General features: G+C 54.0%; 1 protein-coding gene across 4 annotated transcripts in view; it reads right to left on the bottom strand.

Annotated features, from left to right (window-relative positions):
- LOC125042370 (eyes absent homolog 1-like) overlaps nucleotides 1-7,500 on the bottom strand; it is a 51,230-nt gene that overhangs the window by 34,909 nt on the left and 8,821 nt on the right. The gene's annotated exons all lie outside the window — the stretch shown is intronic.

Below are 7,500 nucleotides of genomic sequence, written 5' to 3'. Positions count from 1 at the left end.
GCTAGTAAGCTTAAATATAAATCACTGATGGAAATTTAAACTTCCTGTTGCGTGAAAATATATTCGACGTAATGAATAACTGGGAGAAGCAGGTGGAGGATCAGGAGAAGGAGAATCAGAAGGGGATCAGGGGGAGGAGGGAGGGAGAAGGAAGAGGAGAAAAAAAAGAGGAAAAGGCAGAGGAAGGAGAAGAAGAGCAGGAAGAGAAAGAGTAGAGGGAGAAGGGGGGGGGGGGGGCAAAGAAGTAAGAGGAAATGAGATGGAAGAAGAGAGGGAAGTCAAGGAGTAAAGGGAGGAGGTAAAAGAGGAAGAGTAGGCGAAAGAGCAAGATAAAGAAGAGGAGCTGGAGAAAGAGGAAGAAGGGGAGGATGGAGGAGATGGAGGAAGTGGAGGAAAGAGGAGGAGGAAGAGGAAGAAAAAAGGAATGAGGAGAAGGAGGAAAAAAAGGAACGAAGAGGAGGAGGAAGAGGAGGCAGAGGAGGAGGGAAGAGGGAGGAGGATGAGGAGGGAAGAGGGAGGAGGAGGAGGAGGAGGAGGAGGAGCAGGAGGGAAAAGGAGGAGGAAAAAAAGAATGAGGAGGAGGAAGAAGAGTAGGTAAAGGAGGATGGAAGAGGAAGAGGAGGAGCAAAAAAGAAATGGGGAGGAGGGAAGAGGAGGAGGAGGAGGAGGAGGAGGAGGAGGAGGAGGAGGAGGAGGAGGAGGAGGAGGAGGAGGAGGAGGAGGAGGAGGAGGAGGAGGAGGAGGAGGAGGAGGAGGAGAAGGAGGAGGAGAAGGAGGAGGTAGAGGAGGATGGAACAGGAGAGAAGAGGAGAGAAGAGGAGAGAAGAGGAGAGAAGAGGAGAGAAGAGGAGAGAAGAGGAGAGAAGAGGAGAGAAGAGGAGGAGGTGGAGGAGGTAGAGGAGGATGGAAGAGGAGAGAAGAGGAGGAGGTAGAGGAGGATGGAAGAGGAGAGAAGAGGAGGCAAGAGGAGGAGGAGGAGGCGGAGGAAAAAAAGGAATGAGGAAGAGGAAGAGGAGGAGGAGGAATAAAGATAAAGAGGAAGAAGAGAAGGTAGAGGAGGAGGAGGAGGAGGAGGAGGAGGAGGAGGAGGAGGAGAAGGAGGAGAAGAAGGAGGAGAAGGAGGAGAAGGAGGAGAAGAAGGAGGAGAAGGAGGAGAAGGAGGAGAAGGAGGAGGAGAAGGAGAAGGAGGAGAAGAAGGAGGAGAAGGAGGAGAAGGAGGAGGAGGAGGAGGAGGAGAAGGAGGAGAAGGAGGAGAAGGAGGAGAAGGAGGAGAAGGAGGAGAAGGAGGAGAAGGAGGAGAAGGAGGAGAAGGAGGAGGAGGACGAGGAGGAGGGGAGGATGAGGAGGGGAGGAGGGGAGGAGGAGGCGAGGAGGAGGAGGAAGAGGAGGAAGAGGAGGAAGAGGAGGAGGAGGAGGAAGAGGAGGAGGAGGAGGAGGAAGAGGAGGAGGAGGAGGAAGAGGAGGAAGAGGAGGAAGAGGAGGAGGAGGAGGAGGAGGAGGAGGAGGAGGAGGAGGAGGAGGAGGAGGAGGAGGAGAAGGAGGAGGCGAAGGAGGAGGGGAGGAGGAGGAGGAAGGGGAAGAGGCGGTAGAGTAGGAAGGAAGAGGAGGGATGAGGGGGGAAGAGGAGGAGGAGGAGGAGGAGGAGGAGGAGGAGGAGGAGGAGGAGGAGGAGGAGGAGGAGGAGGAGGAGAGGAAGACGGGGAGGAGAGGAGGAGGGGAGGAAATAAGGGTTATCACGAGGTCGCATCTAACGCAGTGATAATCCCCAAGCCGTGCTGTGCCCTGCCGAGGGCGCCGCGGGAGACGAAAGGTGATTAGGGCACCGAGCGGAGGCAGCGGTTTCGGGTTAGTAGTGAGAGCGGAGAGGAGGGGAGGGGAGGGGAGGGGGAAGCGGTGGGGAGAGGGAGGAGAGAGAAGAGGAGGGGAGGGGAGGGAGGGGGAAGCGGGGGGGAGAGGGGGGAGAGAGAAGAGGAGGGGAGGGGAGGGGAGGGGGAAGCGGTGGGGAGAGGGAGGAGAGAGAAGAGGAGGGGTGGGGAGGGGAGGGGGAAGCGGTGGGGAGAGGGAGGAGAGAGAAGAGGAGGGGAGGGGAGGGAGGGGAAGCGGTGGGGAGAGGGAGGAGAGAGAAGAGGAGGGGAGGGGAGGGGAGGGGGAAGCGGTGGGGAGAGGGAGGAGAGAGAAGAGGAGGGGAGGGGAGGGGAGGGGGAAGCGGTGGGGAGAGGGAGGAGAGAGAAGAGGAGGGGAGGGGAGGGGAGGGGGAAGCGGTGGGGAGAGGGAGGAGAGAGAAGAGGAGGGGAGGGGAGGGGAGGGGGAAGCGGTGGGGAGAGGGGGGAGAGGGAGGAGAGAGAAGAGGAGGGGAGGGGAGGGAGGGGGAAGCGGTGGGGAGAGGGAGGAGAGAGAAGAGGAGGGGAGGGGAGGGGAGGGGGAAGCGGTGGGGAGAGGGAGGAGAGAGAAGAGGAGGGCAGGGGAGGGGAGGGGGAAGCGGTGGGGAGAGGGAGGAGAGAGAAGAGGAGGGGAGGGGAGGGGAGGGGGAAGCGGTGGGGAGAGGGAGGAGAGAGAAGAGGAGGGGAGGGGAGGGGAGGGGAAGCGGTGGGGAGAGGGAGGAGAGAGAAGAGGAGGGGAGGGGAGGGGAGGGGAAGCGGTGGGGAGAGGGAGGAGAGAGAAGAGGAGGGGAGGGGAGGGGAGGGGGAAGCGGTGGGGAGAGGGAGGAGAGAGAAGAGGAGGGGAGGGGAGGGGAGGGGAAGCGGTGGGGAGAGGGAGGAGAGAGAAGAGGAGGGCAGGGGAGGGGAGGGGGAAGCGGTGGGGAGAGGGAGGAGAGAGAAGAGGAGGGGAGGGGAGGGGGAAGCGGTGGGGAGAGGGGAGGAGAGAGAAGAGGAGGGGAGGGGAGGGGAGGGGGAAGCGGTGGGGAGAGGGGAGGAGAGAGAAGAGGAGGGGAGGGGAGGAGAGGGGGAAGCGGTGGGGAGAGGGGAGAGGGAGGAGAGAGAAGAGGAGGGGAGGGGAGGGGGGTGCGGGGAGGGGAGGGGAGGGGAGGAGAGAAGAGGAAACGGGATGTGATTGAGAGGAAATGGGGAGTCAGTATAAAAAAAGAAGAAAAAAAAGGAAGGAGAGAAGGAGGAAGGGGGATGGTCACCTGAGAGAGATAGGAGGAGGGGGATCAGTAGGTGGAAGATGAGGGGGGGGGGGGGGTAAGCAGCTGTTAATATTCCAAGCTCCCAGGGAAATCCCGGATCAACCGCTGTGGCTCGTCGGGGAGAGAACTCCGGCGCCGCTAATCAGTCCTCCGCAGCCGCTAATTACCATACCTGACCGCTAATGACTATCTGTATTAACAATGTCGTTATCTTATCGTCTGTCTAAACACAGCTCTCGTGACCGCGTGCTGTTTAGTGAGGCATGAAAAGGATATCAGGAATTTAATAATAATGATAATGATAATAACAATAATAACAATAATAACAATAATAACAATAATAATAATAATAATAATAATAATAATAATAATAATAATAATAATAATAATAATAATAATAATAATAATAATAATAATAATAATAATAATAATAATAATAATAATGATAATAATAATAATAATAATAATAATAATAATAATAATAATAATAATAACAACAACAAAACAACGACAATAATGATAATAGTAATTATAATAATGATAGTAACATCACCGTTATTGTTGATACCATCACATATTACAAGGTGAAACTTACTTTGCTAGTTTATGCTGAATTATACTGTTTGTCAAATTCACATACAATATCTAATAAAATGGCAAGAGAGATAAGATAATGTGAAATCAGGGGAGCAAAAAAATAAAAGCATACATGACGAGAGAAAGAAAATTCATAAGCTCACTCCTTCCCCGTTGCACGTCAGCTGGAGTGGCAACCATTTAGCGCGCCGGCGGGGGCGAGCGAGGGTGTGCCGCCCCCGAATCCCCGATCTCGCTCCATCTCGCCTTATCTTGTCTATCTCTGACTTCATCAGCGGTGCAATCGTGCAGAAAAATCGCATACTCGCACAGTGAGTGCGTGTGGGCGTGGCGAGGGTATGTGCGCCCGGGATTATTGACTCGGGAATGACCTAAACGTCGCGGTGCAATGCAGGAAAGGCGTACGACAGGAAAAAGAAATACACTTAAATATATAGCTCAATTCCTGTTTATCTTTCAATTACAGAATCGTTTATGCCATTATATACAGTCACGACTGCGCAACTCTCCGTATCTTGTATTACGGAGTAGGAATGGGGTTTTATCATTTAACATTTGTCAATTAACATGCACATGACACAGATCATTAAGTAACGGTTCATGATTTCACTGGGTCTGTGTGAACATGAGAAACCTGCGACAGAATTGAACACAAGACAATCACACAATTCAGATGCCAAATGATCCTTCCATTTGATGTTCAGGTCTACTAAAAGACGCTCGTAATCAAAACTTTTTCTTAGTTCTTAATTTTCACTTACTCAAGAGACGGGGCTGGGGAGGCATCAACAAGAACAAATATGCGCATCAAAGACGAGTGAAAATCCGTGAGAAGTCGTACCACTTCCGCCGCTGGCCTTTGTTGTCGAGACGCTTGGATCATGGAGCCTCCACTTTCGAAGGCCCTTTGGACGACCCCTTTTACACACTCGATAATGATCGCGTGTCCCAGAGAAGAGGGCGGACCGCGGGGGGCGCCACCTCGCCATTGTGGAAGCCGCGGGGAGGCGGCTACGGCGAGGCGGGGGCGCGGCGACCCCTACGGCGAGGCAGGAGGGGGGCACCGCCTGATGAAGTGGGTGGGGGAAGGGTGGCGTCGAGGGGGAAATTAGGCGAAACGGGGATGACACTTCCAAGTCAGGCAGGGATGCAAATGAACCAAAGCTGTCTAGCTAAATGGAAGGTTGAAATCAGACAAAGACCCATATTGCGGGAGCCGGCGAAAAGGAGAGAATGGCAAACCATGAATAAAGGGGAAAACAACAATATAGAATAACACAAGAAGGTGAAACGCAAAAATTGGGAGAAAAATAAAGCAGATCAAGAAAAGGCACGTGGGGAAGTGAAAAATATAGAACTTTAGCAAAGGCTTGCTTTACGACATAACGCCGCCATTTTCTGAATAGAGTTTTCATCGCTCGCTTCCCTTCCCCTTTAAATCCCCTGACGCCCCGCAATGATGGCGGCGCCGTTGCCTCCCTCCCCCCTCTCCTGCCTTCATCGTCGACCATCAACTTTTTCAGGAGCGAAATCAAACAACTGCGCTAACCCTAAAACCCTTTAGCCCCTTCTCCTCTCCCCCTCCCCCCCTCCCTACCCGTCGCAAGCCCTCCTTCTAGCTAGGTCCGGCTCAAGTTACAGCGAAGGGTTCAACCTACTTTGGGAACTCGTTCAACCTCCATTACCTGTTCCTGATCCTTCCTTCCCAACCTTCCTAAGCTCTCATGTAAGAAAGGAGGGGAAAAACACATCGGATCTCAGTATCTTAATATTAGGCAGGTTTCTGCGCATCATCTGTTCTTGCACTTCACTGGCTGATTAGTTTCCTTCCAAAGCCTCCGTCGCTTAAACAACTTGGCCAATTGAACTCCTATTGGTGGTGTATTACCGTCGCCATTTATCGATACCTGCGCGTTTTCAGGCCTTCCATTGATACCTGGCGAAGCATAATGATAACCTACGTAAACTTCTGATTTGATTAACGCCATATACTAAGACGTCAGGCCGCTTCCTGCCAGTGGTCATTGTGACTTGTCTCTCCGTTTTCTTTCCATTCAGAGCTCAAATCATATAGTGAATGATACATTTCAGTGACTTGTGCATATTGTTTTACATCACCCAAATGATCTTCCCCTTTTCGCCGTTCCTATTCGTCGATAATAATCGTGCCTATCTCTGCAAACGGCGGATTGAATAATTATGCTGCTAAATAAGAATCCCCAATCCCCACATATTTTACCAAAGCACAATTAGGAGTCGGCAAAAGTGAAAAGATGAACCAGAGCAGTCGCAACCACTGCGATTATGGCACTGATCGGATAGCCTGAAGGTTTCCGTGTTATTTGAATACCAGTACACAACTCACACCTGAATTTACTCATGACACTTTTGCAGGTCGCAGTGGTGTCGGGGGCGTGGAGGCCGGAGAGGTTACCTGAGCCCCAGAAAGGCCACACCAGAGAGGCTATACAAGACTCACGTGAGGACTCTCCTGCAACGCGGGTTCCATGTAAGACTTTAAGAGCGGGAAGAGGACGGGGCTGTGGCTGCTGGGTTTGCCCATAATCCTGTATCAGAGCAGGCAGGAGGGGGCGACCGTGGCGATGTAGAAGACGATGGAGAAGAGTGGTGGTGTATGAGGCACGAATGGGGAGTTAGGAGGTGGTGGGAGCATAGGGGACAGGCAGGAGGGGAAGGGGCCTGAGAAGACAGGTTGTGGCCCCAGGCCATCGCGGCATGACCAACCACGCGGATGTAATGTGGGCAGACAGGTGCATCCGGTAGGGAAGGGCCTGGAGGAGGAGGAGGAGGAGGAGGAGGAGGAGGAGGAGGAGGAGGAGGAGGAGGAGGAGGAGGAGGAGGAGGAGGAGGAGGAGGAGAAGGAGGAGGAGGAGGAGGAGGAGAGGGAAGAGGAAGAGGAGGAGGAGGAGGAGGAGGAGGAGAGGGAAGAGGAAGAGGAGGAGGAGGAGAGGGAAGAGGAAGAGGAGGAGGAGGAGAGGGAAGAGGAAGAGGAGGAGGAGGAGAGGGAAGAGGAAGAGGAGGAGGAGGAGGAGGAGGAGGAGGAGGAGGAGAGGGAAGAGGAAGAGGAGGAGGAGGAGGAGAGGGAAGAGGAAGAGGAGGAGGAGGAGGAGAGGGAAGAGGAAGAGGAGGAGGAGGAGGAGAGGGAAGAGGAAGAGGAGGAGGAGGAGGAGAGGGAAGAGGAAGAGGAGGAGGAGGAGAGGGAAGAGGAAGAGGAGGAGGAGGAGAGGGAAAAGGAAGAGGAGGAGGAGGAGAGGGAAGAGGAAGAGGAGGAGAGGGAAGAGGAAGAGGAGGAGGAGGAGAGGGAAGAGGAAGAGGAGGAGGAGGAGAGGGAAGAGAAAGAGGAGGAGGAGGAGAGGGAAGAGGAAGAGGAGGAGGAGGAGAGGGAAGAGGAAGAGGAGGAGGAGGAGAGGGAAGAGGAAGAGGAGGAGGAGGAGAGGGAAGAGGAAGAGGAAGAGGAGGAGGAGGAGAGGGAAGAGGAAGAGGAGGAGAGGGAAGAGGAAGAGGAGGAGGAGGCGAGGGAAGAGAAAGAGGAGGAGGAGGAGAGGGAAGAGGAAGAGGAGGAGGAGAGGGAGGAAAAGGAGAAGGAGGAGGAGGAGGAGGAGGAGGAGGAGGAGGAGGAGGAGGAGAGGCAGGAGGAGAGGCAGGAGGAGGAGAGGGAGGAGGTGGAGAGGGAGGAGGAGGAGAGGGAGCAGGAAGAGGAGGAGGAGGAGTGGGGAGAGGAAGAGGAGGAGGAGGAGTTGGAGGAGGAGGAGGAG

This window comes from Penaeus chinensis, chromosome 32 (genome assembly GCF_019202785.1).
Source record: "Penaeus chinensis breed Huanghai No. 1 chromosome 32, ASM1920278v2, whole genome shotgun sequence".
NCBI lineage: Eukaryota > Metazoa > Arthropoda > Malacostraca > Decapoda > Penaeidae > Penaeus > Penaeus chinensis.
The sequence above is the reverse complement of the archived record's forward strand: the minus strand, read 5'-3'. Positions and strand labels throughout refer to the sequence as shown.